At 43.4% G+C, this 20,000-nt stretch overlaps 1 long non-coding RNA gene across 1 annotated transcript in view; it reads left to right on the top strand.

Moving 5' to 3' along the window:
* Positions 1 to 17,726: 17,726 nt before the first annotated feature.
* Positions 17,727 to 20,000, top strand: part of LOC138360542 (uncharacterized) — a 2,349-nt gene continuing 75 nt past the window's right edge. The window contains exons 1-3 of the long non-coding RNA XR_011226461.1: positions 17,727 to 17,824; positions 18,950 to 19,109; positions 19,968 to 20,000. The exon at positions 19,968 to 20,000 is cut by the window's right edge and continues 75 nt beyond it. This is a non-coding gene — a long non-coding RNA (uncharacterized lncRNA). The remainder of the gene's footprint in view (positions 17,825 to 18,949; positions 19,110 to 19,967) is intronic.

Raw genomic sequence — 20,000 nt, 5'->3', positions numbered from 1 at the left:
AGCCGTCAAAAGGAAGTGATAGCCGAGGCTATTTGAGCCACTTCCCCGACGGCAACTCGGATGGTAATCATTGGGCATAGCATTTCACCAAATCACCTCATTCTTTGGGGCACACGTGAGGAACACAAATGCGAACAAGCCTGAATGGTCCCCAGGACTATATGCGAATGAAAACTCACACCCCAGAAGTGACTCGAACCCATACTCCCAGAAGCAACGCAACTGGTAACTACAGGGTCGCCTTAATCCACTTGACCATCACGGCCGTCAAAAGGAAGTGATAGCCGAGGCTATTTGAGCCACTTCCCGACGGCAACTCGGATGGTAATCTTGGGCATAGCATTTCACCAAATCACCTCATTCTTTGGGGCACACGTGAGGAACACAAATGCGAACAAGCCTGAATGGTCCCCAGGACTATATGCGAATGAAAACTCACACCCCAGAAGTGACTCGAACCCATACTCCCAGAAGCAACGCAACTGGTAACTACAGGGCGCCTTAATCCACTTGACCATCACGGCCGTCAAAGGAAGTGATAGCCGAGGCTATTTGAGCCACTTCCCCGACGGCAACTCGGATGGTAATCTTGGGCATAGCATTTCACCAAATCACCTCATTCTTTGGGGCACACGTGAGGAGCACAAATGCGAACAAGCCTGAATGGTCCCCAGGACTATAAGCGAATGAAAACTCACACCCCAGAAGTGACTCGAACCCATACTCCCAGAAGCAACGCAACTGGTAACTACAGGGCGCTTTAATCCACTTGACCATCACGGCCGTCAAAAGGAAGTGATAGCCGAGGCACGTTGAGCCACTTCCCTGACGGCAACTCGGATGATAATCTTGGGCATAGCATTTCACCAAATCACCTCATTCTTTGGGGCACACGTGAGGAACACAAATGCGAACAAGCCTGAATGGTCCCCAGGACTATATGCGAATGAAAACTCACACCCCAGAAGTGACTCGAACCCATACTCCCAGAAGCAACGCAACTGGTAACTACAGGGCGCCTTAATCCACTTGACCATCACGGCCGTCAAAAGGAAGTGATAGCCGAGGCTATTTGAGCCACTTCCCCGACGGCAACTCGGATGGTAATCTTGGGCATAGCATTTCACCAAATCACCTCATTCTTTGGAGCACACGTGAGGAACACAAATGCGAACAAGCCTGAATGGTCCCCAGGACTATAAGCGAATGAAAACTCACACCCCATAAGTGACTCGAACGCATACTCCCAGAAGCAACGCAACTGGTAACTACAGGGCGCTTTAATCCACTTGACCATCACGGCCGTCAAAAGGAAGTGATAGCCGAGGCACGTTGAGCCACTTCCCTGACGGCAACTCGGATGATAATCTTGGGCATAGCATTTCACCAAATCACCTCATTCTTTGGGGCACACGTGAGGAACACAAATGCGAACAAGCCTGAATGGTCCCCAGGACTATATGCGAATGAAAACTCACACCCCAGAAGTGACTCGAAACCTATACTCCCAGAAGCAACGCAACTGGTAACTACAGGGCGCCTTAATCCACTTGACCATCACGGCCGTCAATAGGAAGTGATAGCCGAGGCTATTTGAGCCACTTCCCCGACGGCAACTCGGATGGTAATCTTGGGCATAGCATTTCACCAAATCACCTCATTCTTTGGAGCACACGTGAGGAACACAAATGCGAACAAGCCTGAAGGGTCCCCAGGACTATATGCGAATGAAAACTCACACCCCAGAAGTGACTCGAACCCATACTCCCAGAAGCAACGCAACTGGTAACTACAGGGCGCCTTAATCCACTTGACCATCACGGCCGTCAAAAGGAAGTGATAGCCGAGGCTATTTGAGCCACTTCCCCGACGGCAACTCGGATGGTAATCTTGGGCATAGCATTTCACCAAATCACCTCATTCTTTGGGGCACACGTGAGGAACACAAATGCGAACAAGCCTGAATGGTCCCCAGGACTATATGCGAATGAAAACTCACACCCCAAAAGTGACTCGAACCCATACTCCCAGAAGCAACGCAACTGGTAACTACAGGGCGCCTTAATCCACTTGACCATCACGGCCGTCAAAAGGAAGTGATAGCCGAGGCTATTTGAGCCACTTCCCCGACGGCAACTCGGATGGTAATCTTGGGCATAGCATTTCACCAAATCACCTCATTCTTTGGGGCACACGTGAGGAACACAAATGCGAACAGGCCTGAATGGGCCCCAGGACTATATGCGAATGAAAACTCACACCCCAGAAGTGACTCGAACCCATACTCCCAGAAGCAACGCAACTGGTAACTACAGGGCGCCTTAATCCACTTGACCATCACGGCCGTCAAAAGGAAGTGATAGCCGAGGCTATTTGAGCCACTTCCCCGACGGCAACTCGGATGGTAATCTTGGGCATAGCATTTCACCAAATCACCTCATTCTTTGGGGCACACGTGAGGAACACAAATGCGAACAAGCCTGAATGGTCCCCAGGACTATAAGCGAATGAAAACTCACACCCCAGAAGTGACTCGAACCCATACTCCCAAAAGCAACGCAACTGGTAACTACAGGGCACTTTAATCCACTTGACCATCACGGCCGTCAAAAGGAAGTGATAGCCGAGGCACGTTGAGCCACTTCCCTGACGGCAACTCGGATGATAATCTTGGGCATAGCATTTCACCAAATCACCTCATTCTTTGGGGCACACGTGAGGAACACAAATGCGAACAAGCCTGAATGGTCCCCAGGACTATATGCGAATGAAAACTCACACCCCAGAAGTGACTCGAACCCATACTCCCAGAAGCAACGCAACTGGTAACTACAGGGCGCCTTAATCCTCTTGACCATCACGGCCGTCAATAGGAAGTGATAGCCGAGGCTATTTGAGCCACTTCCCCGACGGCAACTCGGATGGTAATCTTGGGCATAGCAGTTTCACCAAATCACCTCATTCTTTGGGGCACACGTGAGGAACACAAATGCGAACAAGCCTGAAGGGTCCCCAGGACTATATGCGAATGAAAACTCACACCCCAGAAGTGACTCGAACCCATACTCCCAGAAGCAACGCAACTGGTAACTACAGGGCGCCTTAATCCACTTGACCATCACAGCCGTCAAAAGGAAGTGATAGCCGAGGCTATTTGAGCCACTTCCCCGACGGCAACTCGGATGGTAATCTTGGGCATAGCATTTCACCAAATCACCTCATTCTTTGGGGCACACGTGAGGAACACAAATGCGAACAAGCCTGAATGGTCCCCAGGACTATATGCGAATGAAAACTCACACCCCAGAAGTGACTCGAACCCATACTCCCAGAAGCAACGCAACTGGTAACTACAGGGCGCCTTAATCCACTTGACCATCACGGCCGTCAAAAGAAAGTGATAGCCGAGGCTATTTGAGCCACTTCCCCGACGGGCAACTCGGATGGTAATCTTGGGCATAGCATTTCACCAAATCACCTCATTCTTTGGGGCACACGTGAGGAACACAAATGCGAACAAGCCTGAATGGTCCCCAGCACTATATGCGAATGAAAACTCACACCCCAGAAGTGACTCGAACCCATACTCCCAGAAGCAACGCAACTGGTAACTACAGGGCGCCTTAATCCACTTGACCATCACGGCCGTCAAAAGGAAGTGATAGCCGAGGCTATTTGAGCCACTTTCCCAACGGCAACTCGGATGGTAATCTTGGGCATAGCATTTCACTAAATCACCTCATTCTTTGGGGCACACGTGAGGAACACAAATGCGAACAAGCCTGAATGGTCCCCAGGACTATATGCAAATGAAAACTCACACCCCAGAAATGACTCGAACCCATACTCCCAGAAGCAACGCAACTGGTAACTATAGGGCGCCTTAATCCACTTGACCATCACGGCCGTCAAAAGGAAGTGATAGCCGAGGCTATTTGAGCCACTTCCCCGACGGCAACTCGGATGGTAATCTTGGGCATAGCATTTCACCAAATCACCTCATTCTTTGGGGCACACGTGAGGAACACAAATGTGAACAAGCCTGAATGGTCCCCAGGACTATATGCGAATGAAAACTCACACCCCAGAAGTGACTCGAACCCATACTCCCAGAAGCAACGCAACTGGTAACTACAGGGCGCCTTAATCCACTTGACCATCACGGCCGTCAAAAGGAAGTGATAGCCGAGACTATTTGAGCCACTTCCCCGACGGCAACTCGGATGGTAATCTTGGGCATAGCATTTCACCAAATCACCTCATTCTTTGGGGCACACGTGAGGAACACAAATGCGAACAAGCCTGTAATGGTCCCCAGGACTATATGCGAATGAAAACTCACACCCCAGAAGTGACTCGAACCCAAACTCCCAGAAGCAACGCAACTGGTAACTACAGGGCGCCTTAATCCACTTGACCATCACAGCCGTCAAAAGGAAGTGATAGCCGAGGCTATTTGAGCCACTTCCCCGACGGCAACTCGGATGGTAATCATGGGCATAGCATTTCACCAAATCACCTCATTCTTTGGGGCACACGTGAGGAACACAAATGCGAGCAAGCCTGAATGGTCCCCAGGACTATATGCGAATGAAAACTCACACCCCAGAAGTGACTCGAACCCATACTCCCAGAAGCAACGCAACTGGTAACTACAGGTCGCCTTAATCCACTTGACCATCACGGCCGTCAAAAGGAAGTGATAGCCGAGGCTATTTGAGCCACTTCCCCGACGGCAACTCGGATGGTAATCTTGGGCATAGCATTCCCCAAATCACCTCATTCTTTGGGGCACACGTGAGGAACACAAATGCGAACAAGCCTGAATGGGCCCCAGGACTATATGCGAATGAAAACTCACACCCCAGAAGTGACTCGAACCCATACTCCCAGAAGCAACGCAACTGGTAACTACAGGGTGCCTTAATCCACTTGACCATCACGGCCGTCAAAAGGAAGTGATAGCCGAGGCTATTTGAGCCACTTTCCCGACGGCAACTCGGATGGTAATCTTGGGCATAGCATTTCACCAAATCACCTCATTCTTTGGGGCACACGTAAGGAACACAAATGCGAGCAAGCCTAAATGGTCCCCAGGACTATATGCGAATGAAAACTCACACCCCAGAAGTGACTCGAACCCATACTCCCATAAGCAACGCAACCGGTAACTACAGGGCGCCTTAATCCACTTGACCATCACGGCCGTCCAAAGGAAGTGATAGCCGAGGCTATTTGAGCCACTTCCCCGACGGCAACTCGGATGGTAATCTTGGGCATAGCATTTCACCAAATCACCTCATTCTTTGGGGCACACGTGAGGAGCACAAATGCGAACAAGCCTGAATGGTCCCCAGGACTATAAGCGAATGAAAACTCACACCCCAGAAGTGACTCGAACCCATACTCCCAGAAGCAACGCAACTGGTAACTACAAGGCGCTTTAATCCACTTGACCATCACGGCCGTCAAAAGGAAGTGATAGCCGAGGCACGTTGAGCCACTTCCCTGACGGCAACTCGGATGATAATCTTGGGCATAGCATTTCACCAAATCACCTCATTCTTTGGGGCACACGTGAGGAACACAAATGCGAACAAGCCTGAATGGTCCCCAGGACTATATGCGAATGAAAACTCACACCCCAGAAGTGACTCGAACCCATACTCCCAGAAGCAACGCAACTGGTAACTACAGGGCGCCTTAATCCACTTGACCATCACGGCCGTCAAAAGGAAGTGATAGCCGAGGCTATTTGAGCCACTTCCCCGACGGCAACTCGGATGGTAATCTTGGGCATAGCATTTCACCAAATCACCTCATTCTTTGGGGCACACGTGAGGAACACAAATGCGAACAAGCCTGAATGGTCCCCAGGACTATAAGCGAAAGAAAACTCACACCCCATAAGTGACTCGAACCCATACTCCCAGAAGCAACGCAACTGGTAACTACAGGGCGCTTTAATCCACTTGACCATCACGGCCGTCAAAAGGAAGTGATAGCCGAGGCACGTTGAGCCACTTCCCTGACGGCAACTCGGATGATAATCTTGGGCATAGCATTTCACCAAATCACCTCATTCTTTGGGGCACACGTGAGGAACACAAATGCGAACAAGCCTGAATGGTCCCCAGGACTATATGCGAATGAAAACTCACACCCCAGAAGTGACTCAAACCCATACTCCCAGAAGCAACGCAACTGGTAACTACAGGGCGCCTTAATCCTCTTGACCATCACGGCCGTCAATAGAAAGTGATAGCCGAGGCTATTTGAGCCACTTCCCCGACGGCAACTCGGATGGTAATCTTGGGCATAGCATTTCACCAAATCACCTCATTCTTTGGAGCACACGTGAGGAACACAAATGCGAACAAGCCTGAAGGGTCCCCAGGACTATATGCGAATGAAAACTCACACCCCAGAAGTGACTCGAACCCATACTCCCAGAAGCAACGCAACTGGTAACTACATGGGCGCCTTAATCCACTTGACCATCACGGCCGTCAAAAGGAAGTGATAGCCGAGGCTATTTGAGCCACTTCCCCGATGGCAACTCGGATGGTAATCTTGGGCATAGCATTTCACCAAATCACCTCATTCTTTGGGGCACACGTGAGGAACACAAATGCGAACAAGCCTGAATGTTCCCCAGGACTATATGCGAATGAAAACTCACACCCCAGAAGTGACTCGAACCCATACTCCCAGAAGCAACGCAACTGGTAACTACAGGGCGCCTTAATCCACTTGACCATCACGGCCGTCAAAAGGAAGTGATAGCCGAGGACTATTTGAGCCACTTCCCCGACGGGCAACTCGGATGGTAATCTTGGGCATAGCATTTCACCAAATCACCTCATTCTTTGGGGCACACGTGAGGAACACAAATGCGAACAAGCCTGAATGGTCCCCAGGACAATATGCGAATGAAAACTCACACCCCAGAAGTGACTCGAACCCATACTCCCAGAAGCAACGCAACTGGTAACTACAGGGCGCCTTAATCCACTTGACCATCACGGCCGTCAAAAGGAAGTGATAGCCGAGACTATTTGAGCCACTTCCCCGACGGCAACTCGGATGGTAATCTTGGGCATAGCATTTCACCAAATCACCTCATTCTTTGGGGCACACGTGAGGAACACAAATGCGAACAAGCCTGAATGGTCCCCAGGACTATATGCGAATGAAAACTCACACCCCAGAAGTGACTCGAACCCATACTCCCAGAAGCAACGCAACTGGTAACTACAGGGCGCCTTAATCCACTTGACCATCACAGCCGTCAAAAGGAAGTGATAGCCGAGACTATTTGAGCCACTTCCCCGACGGCAACTCGGATGGTAATCTTGGGCATAGCATTTCACCAAATCACCTCATTCTTTGGGGCACACGTGAGGAACACAATTGCGAACAAGCCTGAATGGTCCCCAGGACTATATGCGAATGAAAACTCACACCCCAGAAGTGACTCGAACCCATACTCCCAGAAGCAATGCAACTGGTAACTACAGGGCGCCTTAATCCACTTGACCATCACAGCCGTCAAAAGGAAGTGATAGCCGAGGCTATTTGAGCCACTTCCCCGACGGCAACTCGGATGGTAATCTTGGGCATAGCATTTCACCAAATCACCTCATTCTTTGGGGCACACGTGAGGAGCACAAATGCAAACAAGCCTGAATGGTCCCCAGGACTATATGCGAATGAAAACTCACACCCCAGAAGTGACTCGAACCCATACTCCCAGAAGCAACGCAACTGGTAACTACAGGTCGCCTTAATCCACTTGACCATCACGGCCGTCAAAAGGAAGTGATAGCCGAGGCTATTTGAGCCACTTCCCCGACGGCAACTCGGATGGTAATCTTGGGCATAGCATTTCACCAAATCACCTCATTCTTTGGGGCACACGTGAGGAACACAAATGCGAACAAGCCTGAATGGGCCCCAGGACTATATGCGAATGAAAACTCACACCCCAGAAGTGACTCGAACCCATACTCCCAGAAGCAACGCAACTGGTAACTACAGGGCGCCTTAATCCACTTGACCATCACGGCCGTCAAAAGGAAGTGATAGCCGAGGCTATTTGAGCCACTTCCCCGACGGCAACTCGGATGGTAATCTTGGGCATAGCATTTCACCAAATCACCTCATTCTTTGGGGCACACGTGAGGAACACAAATGCGAACAAGCCTGAATGGTCCCCAGGACTATAAGCGAATGAAAACTCACACCCCAGAAGTGACTCGAACCCATACTCCCAAAAGCAACGCAACTGGTAACTACAGGGCACTTTAATCCACTTGACCATCACGGCCGTCAAAAGGAAGTGATAGCCGAGGCACGTTGAGCCACTTCCCTGACGGCAACTCGGATGATAATCTTGGGCATAGCATTTCACCAAATCACCTCATTCTTTGGGGCACACGTGAGGAACACAAATGCGAACAAGCCTGAATGGTCCCCAGGACTATATGCGAATGAAAACTCACACCCCAGAAGTGACTCGAACCCATACTCCCAGAAGCAACGCAACTGGTAACTACAGGGCGCCTTAATCCACTTGACCATCACGGCCGTCAATAGGAAGTGATAGCCGAGGCTATTTGAGCCACTTCCCCGACGGCAACTCGGATGGTAATCTTGGGCATAGCATTTCACCAAATCACCTCATTCTTTGGGGCACACGTGAGGAACACAAATGCGAACAAGCCTGAAGGGTCCCCAGGACTATATGCGAATGAAAACTCACACCCCAGAAGTGACTCGAACCCATACTCCCAGAAGCAACGCAACTGGTAACTACAGGGCGCCTTAATCCACTTGACCATCACGGCCGTCAAAAGGAAGTGATAGCCGAGGCTATTTGAACCACTTCCCCGACGGCATCTCGGATGGTAATCTTGGGCATAGTATTTCACCAAATCACCTCATTCTTTGGGGCACACGTGAGGAACACAAATGCGAACAAGCCTGAATGGTCCCCAGGACTATATGCGAATGAAAACTCACACCCCAAAAGTGACTCGAACCCATACTCCCAGAAGCAACGCAACTGGTAACTACAGGGCGCCGTAATCCACTTGACCATCACGGCCGTCAAAAGAAAGTGATAGCCGAGGCTATTTGAGCCACTTCCCCGACGGGCAACTCGGATGGTAATCTTGGGCATAGCATTTCACCAAATCACCTCATTCTTTGGGGCACACGTGAGGAACACAAATGCGAACAAGCCTGAATGGTCCCCAGGACAATATGCGAATGAAAACTCACACCCCAGAAGTGACTCGAACCCATACTCCCAGAAGCAACGCAACTTGTAACTACAGGGCGCCTTAATCCACTTGACCATCACAGCCGTCAAAAGGAAGCGATAGGCGAGGCTATTTGAGCCACTTCCCCGACGGCAACTCGGATGGTAATCTTGGGCATAGCATTTCACCAAATCACCTCATTCTTTGGGGCACACGTGAGGAACACAAATGCGAGCAAGCTTGAATGGTCCCCAGGACTATATGCGAATGAAAACTCACACCCCAGAAGTGACTCGAACCCATACTCCCAGAAGCAACGCAACTGGTAACTACAGGGCGCCTTAATCCACTTGACCATCACCCCAGCAAACACAAATCATCTACACAACGTTCGCCTATCTCTTGCCATAGGTGTGGGAATGATTTGCATTGAGAATGGTGCAGGAAAGCCTTTGAGAAACTTTTACTCAAAAAATCCAAACACAAAGGTTTAATTATAAATTGTTTTTCTACAATTATTTTCTTCCAAATGTAAAACAAATAGTTTTTACATGTTTAAATATAAAATTTATGGTGTTTTTTTGTAAAATTCATTAATAAATTGTGAATGATATATATTGGCTGAGTGAAACCTTTATAATCCATTTAGTTATAATTTGAACAGAAAAAAGTATTTTTCCAAATTTTCTAAAAATTGCTCTTTTTAACACAATTTGACTCCTTATACATTCCACTAAACACTATATCATGTTTAAATATATAATTTATGTATTATTCTCTAAAATAATTTATATAAATTATATAAGTTGTTGGAAAGTGGTGTTAAGGATTCTGAAAACATTTTGTTGTGTTAATATGTTCTTATTAACTATGTCTCAAGTTCACAGTTTATCAAACAAGAATATTAACATTCGTCAACTCTTAAAATCTTATATGTTATCTTGCTGGTGCAAAAAAGGGTGAATCTTTAGGAACAGCTATAGTATCTATATATCACAAATGGTGTTTTCCCTAACTCAAACAATGTAGGGTTTATTATTCTACACATATTTCTAATGACTCTTAGATGTTTACATTCTCTGAAGTATAATTGTGAAGGCTGTGTCCATCACTCTCAACACAGATTCTTAAACTCGTCTCTGCAGGTTCAACTATATAATTAGTTTCCATTTTGAATTTCCATGGACATTTGTATCCAAAATGAAACCAATGTGGTTTCCTTCAGCGCCTTCAGCCAGCACATTTGCTCATTCATTTCCACAGATTCCAACAAGGTAGGGGATTTACAGAAATTTGTATATTCATATTGTTATATATTAAAAATATGAATGCAGTTCAATATGATAAGACAAATACATGAGTTTATGATAAATTCGTTTTCTGTGATATACCATTGATATGCTCTTTTTTTCTTTAAACGGCAGACTAAACTAAAGTGCTCACATCAACAGATTTGATGTATAAATGGTCAACGCTCAACAGAGTTAGTATAAATGTATTAGTATAAATCTTACTTGTCTCATTGTTAATTCACATTCAATGTCAACTTGTGGTTTTGATGTGGCACGTTTGGCCAAGACACCCCACCCCATTATGCACCCCATACCCATCTTGTGGGCGGTTGTGGAAAGGGTTACAGAGGCACATAATGGGCTCAGGGACTGAACCCCACAATTCATTTAGCTAAGCAAGTTACAATCTTGATGAGCTAGTTACAAAATTCAATATAAGTCATCACATCAACAATGGGTTCGAGATCGACCTCAAGTACAGGTTCTAAATTAAGCAACTGACATATGTGGAGAGCTAGTATCAAAATTTATATGTTTGTCCTGCACACCGTCCCCCATCCAGTGGGCAGCGGTGGATAGGTTACAATCACTTAGTTGTTATCTACAGTTAGCAAACTGGGGATATTTGGCTAAAATTTCTGGTAGCAGATCATTTTGAATGAAATATTGACACATCGCTGGAACATTGGTTATAGAATTGTCTCTAAATTCATGTATCTTTTCGCACTCCATCACATAGTGACGGAGGGTGTGCGAATAATTTTGTTGACACAGTTTACATTTGGTCAGGTCTACATCAGCAGATAATGAGAATTCCCAGAGATACTTGTAACCGAGTCTAAGCCGAGCAGTAGTAACATCTAGAAGTCTGCTGATTTTATTGGATGATCCATAGATGTGTGGCTCCTCTTGTATGATATGTATGATAGATGGAATTACTAGTTCCAGTTTCTAGGCAGGCGATGAGTACTCACAATAACCTTAATTAAGCGTCAAAACAAAAATGTGTATACTCTTTTTACTCTCCTGACCTTAGTTCTCGAGCTATGTATTTCATTTTGGTACCAACGTGTTCGCAATAACATTCTCTAGAAGAAAATCAGCAAAAACGGTCACCAAAAGTTATATGAATACCAGCACCCAATAAATACCTACGTAGATGACTCGCCGTGAGTGCCCAAGAGCAACAAAATGTTTTTACTCTTGGGATTGTTATCACTTCCACACTTGTCCTACAGCGTTAATTTTGGTATCAATGTACTCGCAATGAAATTCCCAACACGGTGATATGAATATAAACGTAGAATAATGGTCGCTGCCCACCCGCAAGAGTGTGGGAAGTGGCGGAACTGTTACCCAGTATTGGTGACAAGACGACACATGGGCGATACAGTGCTTTGAAAGTTTATAATTATATCACTGTCCTGACATTATTATTGTATGTACGTCATTCATTTTTGTGCCAATGTTTTCGCAATAGAATGTTCTATGAGCCCGTAGGTAAAAAAGAGCAACAAAGCGTAAGATAGAATAGCACCATATATAAAACAACGCTGGTACATATCAGTGAGCGTCAAACACACACGAAATGTGTGTGTTTGATGGTGGTCAAACGATGTTTGATGTGTTTGATCAGGTGATGTCCTGATCCGCATAATTAAAGTATGAATTATGTTGAGAAAAAATAAGAAAAAAGGGAAAAACCAGGGGTGGGAGAAACATGACAGAAAAAGAGTAAAAATACAATTTGGTCAACAAAACAGCATTGTTTAAAATAAAAGATATGGATTGACATTTTGGGGGTTAGGTTGGTAGGTTACATTGAGTTAATTAGGTAGTACTTAGTGTTTATCTGTTATAGATAGGAGCTGCCTGGTATGGGCCAATAGGCCTTCTGCAGTTACCTTTGTTTTTATGTTTTTGCCCTGTAACCTAAATGGTTAGAGAGGCACATATATGGGCTTAGGGACTGAACCCCACACTACATTTAGCTAAGCTGGTTACAATCTTGATGATATAGTTACAAAATTCTGTATAAGTCGTCACATTATCAATGGGTTCGAGATCAACCACAATTTCCTGAATAGATATAACAAAGGGGATATTAATAGGGTATTAAAATTGTCAACACAAGATAGAACACGAAACAATGGGTATAAATTGGATAAGTTTAGATTTAGGAAAGACTTGGGTAAATACAGGGTCAGTAACAGGGTTGTTGATTTGTGGAATTTTTCTTAACTTATAAATTTATCTTTATTTATCTTAAACTGGTTGGGAGAGGTACAGTTTTTAACATAATTGGGAAGGTCATTCCACATTCGAGGTCTCTTGATTTGTAAAGCATTTCTAGTTTGACTAAGTCGTACTCTTGGAATATCAAATAGGTATTTGTTTCTGGTGTGGTGCTCATGGGATCTGTTACAACCTTCTAGGAAGCTTTTAAGGTCAGGATTGACATTACAGTGCAGCGTTTTATATATATAAAATACACATGAGAGTATGTGCAGGGACTTAATATCTAACATATTCAGAGATTTGAGTAAGGGGTCCATATATACTGCCCGGTTGCCTGAAATGCTATAGGCCTACTATAGTGGCTTTAGGTATTGTATGCACTAGCTCTATCTATAAATCCAACATTATGTTTGTAAATCAACTATGTATGTACTTTCCTGAATAAAATTGACTTTACTGTACACTTATATTCTCTCTAAACTTATTTCAATTTCAATTTCAATTTCAATTTCTTATATTCTCTGTGGATTTGTTACCCCTATCGTTTGGGAGAAAAAAAATGACTAATACGTTCGGCGAATGACTTTGACTTCAACTTCACTTTGACTTCGTTCATGTCATCGTATTTTCCGTAATATATAAAGGTTATGACAATGCAATTATATTATTGTGTGCAAATAAGTTTGAAATTTCATGTACCCTAAAAATATTAAAATAAAGAATAAGAATAATTAAATAATTGTTGTAGTAAATTGTCACACGTTCATCATACGCAAACGAACACACAGTTTGGAGCGTCAGTACAAGACCGCCGCCATTTTAAAACACGGCTTCGAATGTAAGTAATGTTTTTCTCGTACTAACACTGTGTTATACAATAGATTTGGTCTTGAATTCACAAATTTAGTTGTTACATCTGACAGAGTATGTTAGACGGTGTAATGCTGGTCCATGTTAACGTATTTGTGGGCTTGGTTGGTTTAAATGTGGAGGCGAGGCCTGGCAGTGCTGGTGTATGTGGAGGCGAGGCGAGGCCTGGCAGTGCTGGTGTATGTGGAGGCGAGGCCTGGCTGTGCTGGTGAGTATGTGGAGGCGAGGCCTGGCAGTGCTGGTGTATGTGGAGGCGAGGCCTGGCAGTGCTGGTGTATGTGGAGGCGAGGCCTGGCTGTGCTAGTGTGTATGTGGAGGCGAGGCCTGGCTGTGCTAGTGTGTATGTGGAGGCGAGGCCTGGCAGTGCTGGTGTATGTGGAGGCGAGGCCTGGCTGTGCTAGTGTGTATGTGGAGGCGAGGCCTGGCTGTGCTAGTGTGTATGTGGAGGCGAGGCATGTACAACACTCCCCAATAGGAAGAAAACCCACTGGGTTCTAGGCTAGGTTAGGCTTATCTGTAATAATTGAATTAAGCCTAGCAAAGCCTAGAACCTAGTTCAGTAATTTAAAAAATGTTGTAACTTGAAAAATGCCATTCAATACATTACACAATTTAAATATTTTCAGGCAATCAACACAACCCTCATGTTGGCTAACCCTCTCTCATGTTGGTCAATAATTTAATTATTTTTTTATGGAGTAATCTTTGCTGTTGAAATGTAGTCTTTTTGAGACTACATTTCAAATGTAGTGTGTGTGGAGGCGTGTATGTTAGGTATTACCTAATATACACGGTGTAATATATCTATCTGTGTGAAATAGATTAAATCCATTTATTTGATATTCAGCTAATAGTTCTGTATTTTCTACATTCATCCATGTTTTGGTAAGTGCAATAATATGTATTGTTTCATTGCAGATTAGAGATTCAAGATAGTTCTAGATTTCCGAAGTACTGAAACGCGCGCCATACAGGCTTGGTGGATCTAGGTGCAAGGTAAAATTATTTACATTTACTTGTTTTGTATTTGTTTTGTATTTATATGCATATATGCATTTATATGCATTATTCTATAGAATAATAGATCTCGTAATAATTTTGCAAAAATAGTTGCATTTACTATTTTTAAAAGATTATTAAAAAATTTACTGATATGGTGCATTCGGAAGGGCGAAGAGGGAGAACGGCCTGTTGACATAGCTCGGGTGCAGGGGGGGGGGGGGGGGGGTTGTGTAAAAGCCTGGTTTGTGCCTCGGAGAGGCTATGGGATCCAGTAAGTTCAGTAGAACTTCGGTTTCAACCCTTTTACCCTGTTGTAGCTCAGTCGATTAAGGCAGTGTCTGGGATGCTCCCGGACGCAGGTTCGAATCCTCGTCACGGCCCTTGTGGATTTGTTCATTTGATGCATCACGTTATTGTGATCTGTGTGTGTAATTCTTCACTTGCTACAGCAACAGGAATGTGTGTGTATGTATTTGTGTTGTTGAATATGACCGAAAGTGTAAGATTAATGATTCTAACACAAATCGTCTGAATATTTGTTTTTCTTCACTGTCGAGAGTAGTTAAAAAAATTTACTCGAGTTTATTTTCACACTTTATTTATGGTCCTTAAGTCCCTCTCCTTAATGCAGCTGCTGTTTCTCGCATCTTTGCATCGCTTGTATGTTTGGGGGTTTGGCCTCTTGCTATATATTGATTCCATTTGTGTGTGTTTGGGTCTCAGGCCCTCTCGCAATTTCTGTTGAACAAACCCCTTTTCCTAGTTCTGCATCTCTCCTTTGGTACAAATTTTGTTGTGCTTTTATCATATATTTCACAAAACTTGACATACATTTCATTTACTTCATGTCCTATCAGCAAGTGTTTGTCAAATTCTTTAAGGAAAGTTTATCATCCTGATTGCAGATCTCTAGCGATATTATGTCAACTTCTTGTGGATTCGCAATCATTATTTAATTTACCTTTAGGTGTTCTTTCACCAGCACAGCAACACTGTACCTCTCCCAACCAGTTTAAGATAAAAACTAAGTACTAACTAATTAACTCAATGTAACCTACCTTACCCCCAAAATGACAACCCATGTCTTCTATTTTAAACAATGCTGTTTTGTTGACCAAATTGTATTTTTGTTTTTTTCTGCAATGTTTCCCCCCCCCCCCACCACTCTACCACCACATTGAGTTTAGTAGCTCTGTGCACGTCAGGTGCTGTTTAATATACAGACCTACTCCTCCATTTGACCTAGTTTCTCTATCACATCTATATCACTTTGTGCTTTAGCCCTGGTGGAGCTTGGTCCACCAGGCTGTTGTTTGGAGTGGCCCGCAGATCCACATACAGTCTGCATATGATATACAGTCTGTTGATCAATTAAACTACAGTAGTTAGTTTTTATCATCCGAATGCACCAATATGTGTTCATTCTTCCCAGATGAAGGAACTAGGTAATATTCATCATCTGAATGCACCATCTGATGCTTTAACACACTCATGATACACGAGAGGTTTAAAAAACTTTTAAAACTTTTAAAACTTTTTGACCTATGTATTTAAAAGCAATTCTAAAGTTAAAAAGTGTAGCATAGGCCCCCTCGCAGAATGTTCTTAATATGATCCTCAGGTTATAGTTTTCTATCTAAAACCACCCCTAGATCTCTTTCTTGATCAGAATTCTTTATAGATCTCAGTGGCTCGATCATAGAAACTGCTCTAAATCCTTGTTGGCCTGGATTGTGGAGGTCATTGGTCTCTATAAAACTAGTAATCTGACTCCTGATCACTCTCAAATAATTTTATTATGTGGGATGTTAGTGCAACTGGTCTATAATTCTTTGCCAATGCTTGTGTTGTGTTGTGTTGTTTTGGTAGTGATGTGCAATGTGTTGTTTTGGTAGTGATTCGTCCAGTTCTGGTAGTAGTGCGGTTGTTGTGTAGTGTAGTACTTGTGTGCTTGTTAATGACTTGTATTCCAGTCTTGTGGGTATCTCCTTTCCCCTACGGGCCAACTGCTTTGTTCTTACCTAGCATTTTGCTTTGTTTGGGTATGAATGTTTGTGTGCCGTATATTTTGCAAAATTTGCCATATATCTCATTATTTACTCCTCTGCCTAGCAACAAGTCTGTCTAATTATACTCATTAACTGTTTTTCAAAGTTCCCCATAGTGTCCTTTATTGAAATCGAGTTCATGAACCGTTTCAATGTTCTTATTTTCTTCTAGATTATATCTTAAAGTATATTTAAATGCTATTGTTATTATTGTTATTAAATGTTATTGTGACATTGCATTGCAATTGAGCTATGTTGTTTACCATACCGTTCATTTCGTGAGTATAAGTATAGATGCCACACTTGTGACAGGTAAAACCATGCCTTTTTTGAAAAACAGCACCGTCTGTTGCACGTAAGAGCAACCCACACTATATTATGTTGCGATATTATTTCAATATTTCCGATTGTATTGATAATTTGAATTTTCATAGATTTCAATTTATTTTCATTTCGATTTAATAATTTTGTGTGACATTGCATTGAAATTGAGCTGTGTTGTTTACCATACTGTTCATTTCATGAGTATAGTTTATTTTTTTATTTTTTTCATTTCATTTTTTTAGCTGTTCTTATTTTTCAGTGATGGGAATATCAGATCATTTGATGTTCCCAATTTTCTGATGGAAGCATCAGACCATTATAGAATGCATCGGATGAGGTAGTTTGGAATGGTGGGGAGGACGAGAGGGGGGTATGGTGGGGAAGACGAGGGGACAGAGGAGAGGGGTAATGGTGGGGAGGACGAGGGGACTGGGGAGTTGGGGATGGTGGGGACAGGGGAATGCTGGGGAGGACAAAGGGACAGGTGAATGGGAGATGGTGGGGGAGGAAGAAGGACAGGGGAGGGGAAAATGGTAAGGAGGACGATGGGACAGGGAAGTGGGAATAGTGGGGATGATGTGGGGACAGGGAAGTGGGAAGGACGAGAGGACTGTGGAATGGGGAATAGCAAAGTGAATTATAATTATATATATTAATTAATTCTTATAAATTTCCAGAAGCCTGTATCAACACCCACACTAATGCAACTGAAAGAGATGTTGAGACAAGTATTGCTGATATGTTGAAGAACGCCCCAAACAAACTCGGTGGAAACAGATACAAGGTAAAGTTTGCCAATTTGCTGTAGTCTAATTCAATTTCTTTTTAGTAATCTTCGAGAACATTTATGCTATGAATAAGATAAAATAATGTAACTGATTTTGATTTATTTACTATTTATTATTTATTTACCGTTATTAGTATAATAGATCTCGTAATAATTTTGCAAAAATAATGGCATTTACTATTTTAAAAAGCTCGGGTGCAGGGGGGGGGGTTATGTAAAAGCCTGGTTTGTGCCTCGGAGAGGCTATGGGATCCAGTAAGATCGTCCTTCCTTTCCTCCCTAGAATCTGGATGTAGCAGGTGCTCAATTGTCAAAAGTGAAAAATTGGTTTTGTCTTCCGAATGCACCATTTCTGTAAATTTGCTAATAATCTTTTAAAAATAGTAAATGCCATTATTTTTGCAAAATTATTACGAGATCTATTATACTAATAACGGTTTGATAAAATACAGTAGACTGCCTACTGGTTTTACCTGTAATAAGGTTTGATACAGATGATTATGATTATGGTTTTGGCCTCCACCACCCTCTCACCTAACTTGTTCCAACCATGTCTACCACGGTTTTGTCTTCCGAATGCACCATTTCTGTAAATTTGCTAATAATCTTTTAAAAATAGTAAATGCCATTATTTTTGCAAAATTCCTGAATATTGTCAAAATGACGGAAACCCATATGTCAAAAACACATGGAGATATACCAATCCTGGAAGACATTCTTCCATCCCCACTTGAAACTGTTGAGCAGGTGGAAAGTCTGTCACATGAGCTAAAAGTTAACAGTGAATATAAAAAGAGTATGGTAAGTGTTGCTTAATTCTTTTAGCCTGAGTATGGTAAGTGTTGCTGAATTTTTTTAGCCTTGTACATATGTCTTTTGATTAGTTTTTTTGCAGATGAAGGAAGGTGGGGTGGCACATAATTGATTGTTCAGTGTTATGTTTAAGGTACAAATAAAACAAAAGCAAAAGTTACTCAAATTCGTTGATTTTTGTAATAGTTAAGAAGGAAAATATTTTAATGCTATTTATTTAATACAGTTGGAAATTAGAAAATCTAATGTTGAGATTGAAAGATATATATTATTCTCTATTACCTTACAGCTTATGCATTATTTTAACAGGTCCAGACGCTGTCTCAAATGGGCGGTGCAAGCTGTGGAGACACAGTGAGACGAATGATGAGGAGGATAGGGACCTATGGGGTCTGGTCTCAGTATTCACTCGTTGGGCGCAAGAGGAAACGTGTCTTCAAAACCTTGGATATTTGTAATGTAATAATAAGTACGTAAATTTGACATTTTTTTGGATTATATATATGTCTGCATGTATTATGTATTATACTTGCATGCTTGTTAATGACTTGTATTCTAGTCTTGTGGGTATCTCCTTTCTCCTACGGGCCAAATGCTTTGTTCTTACCTAGCATTTTGCTTTGTTTGGGTATGAATGTTTGTGTACCTTCATTGTATATTTTGCAAAATTTGCCATATATCTCATTACTCCTCTGCCTAGCAACAAGTCTGTCTAATTATACTCAATAACTATTTTTCAAAGTTCCCCATAGTGTCCTTTATGAAATAGAGTTCATGAACCGTTTCAATATCCTTATTTTCTTCTAGATTATATCTTAAAGTATATTAAAATGTTATTGTGACATTGCATTGCAATTGAGCTGCGTTGTTAACCATTCTGTTCATTTCATGAGTATATTTTATTTTCTATTTTTTCATATCATTTTTTTTATCTGTTTTTATTTTTCAGTGATGGGAATATCAGATCATTTGATGTTCCCATCAGAAAATTGGGAAAGTCAGATCTTTTGATGTTCCCAATTTTCAGATGGAAGCATCAGACCATCATGGAATGCATGGGATGAGGTAGTTTAGAATGGTGGGGAGGACGACAGGGGGGATGGTGGGGAAGACGAGGGAACAGAGGAGAGGGTAATGGTGGGGAGGACGAGGGGACAGGGGAATGGAGAATGCTGGGGAGGACAAAGGGGACGAGGGGACGGAGGGAAGACTGGAGAACAGGGGAACACCTAAATAAAAGCCAACAATGTTATTACTCTGTGGCTTCTTGTCTCCTGACAAAAAGAATTATAATTATATATATTAATTAATTCTTATAACTTTCCAGAAGTCTGTATCAACACCCACACTAATGCAACTG

This window comes from Procambarus clarkii, unplaced genomic scaffold (genome assembly GCF_040958095.1).
Source record: "Procambarus clarkii isolate CNS0578487 unplaced genomic scaffold, FALCON_Pclarkii_2.0 HiC_scaffold_115, whole genome shotgun sequence".
NCBI classification, from domain to species: domain Eukaryota; kingdom Metazoa; phylum Arthropoda; class Malacostraca; order Decapoda; family Cambaridae; genus Procambarus; species Procambarus clarkii.
This window is presented reverse-complemented; position numbering and strand designations above follow the sequence as displayed.